The sequence below is a fragment of the Pterocles gutturalis genome, unplaced genomic scaffold (genome assembly GCF_000699245.1).
Source record: "Pterocles gutturalis isolate BGI_N339 unplaced genomic scaffold, ASM69924v1 C11707923, whole genome shotgun sequence".
Lineage (NCBI taxonomy): Eukaryota > Metazoa > Chordata > Aves > Pterocliformes > Pteroclidae > Pterocles > Pterocles gutturalis.
In genome coordinates this window covers 1-835 of record NW_010154020.1, presented here as the reverse complement: position 1 = coordinate 835, position 835 = coordinate 1, and the positions used below count along the sequence as shown (strand labels likewise).

General features: G+C 53.8%; 1 pseudogene; it reads right to left on the bottom strand.

Moving 5' to 3' along the window:
• Nucleotides 1–15: 15 nt before the first annotated feature.
• On the bottom strand, nt 16–798 carry LOC104471033 (annotated as a pseudogene).
• Nucleotides 799–835: the final 37 nt, after the last annotated feature.

Genomic DNA, 835 nt, shown 5'->3' with positions numbered 1-835 from the left:
GACCATCTGCCCAACCCCTGGCCCTGGGATTTCCACCTCTGCAGGTGCAAAAAGTGCTTTAGGAGCTTGGAATAGCTGGTCTCCTGCTCTGACAGCCCTTCTGTCATGGAGAACGTACTCGCATGTTAAGTTTTTTAGGGTTTTCCTGCATATTTTGGCTAGGATCTAAACCAACATAACACAACCTCTCCTTTATATCCCTGACAATTTCTCTCTCTGCTGTACTGACGAAGGAGTGCCCAGTCTCCAAGAGGAGCCTAGCAAGGTATTTGTTTACATCCCTGCCTGCAAAATCCAGCCTGGTAATGCATTCGAGCAGGTAACGGCCCTTGTAGATGGGGACGGTGACGCCATCGCCACTGTCCAGCACCAGCCGCGTGGTGTGTGCGGAGGCATACAGGGCTGCCTGCGCCTGCAGCGTCACGAACAGGGCGGGCGCCTGGAAGCTTTCAAACATCGTCTCGGCCAGTTTTCCCCTATGGGACAAAGGATTGAGAGGGGTCTCGGTCAGCAGGGCTGGCCTCTCGCTGGGTTTCATTCTGAGTTCTGCTTGTACAGGTACCCCCAGATCTTCTCCATGTTGTCCCAGCATGTCACCACCCCATTCTCCATGGGGTAAGTCAAAGACAAAATTCCCCATTTAGCTTGGGCTTCTTCCCCAATGTAACAGTCCTTATGTCTCACCCCAAACATGACGAGTTTGAATTTGGGGTACCCCACAATGGCAGAAATAACCGAGCGGGGCACCCGTTCCCCTGCCAGCCCAGCCTTACACCGCCCAGAGCCCATGTCAACAATCACGGTGCAGGACCCTTCCACTGCCAAGCTGGACAAC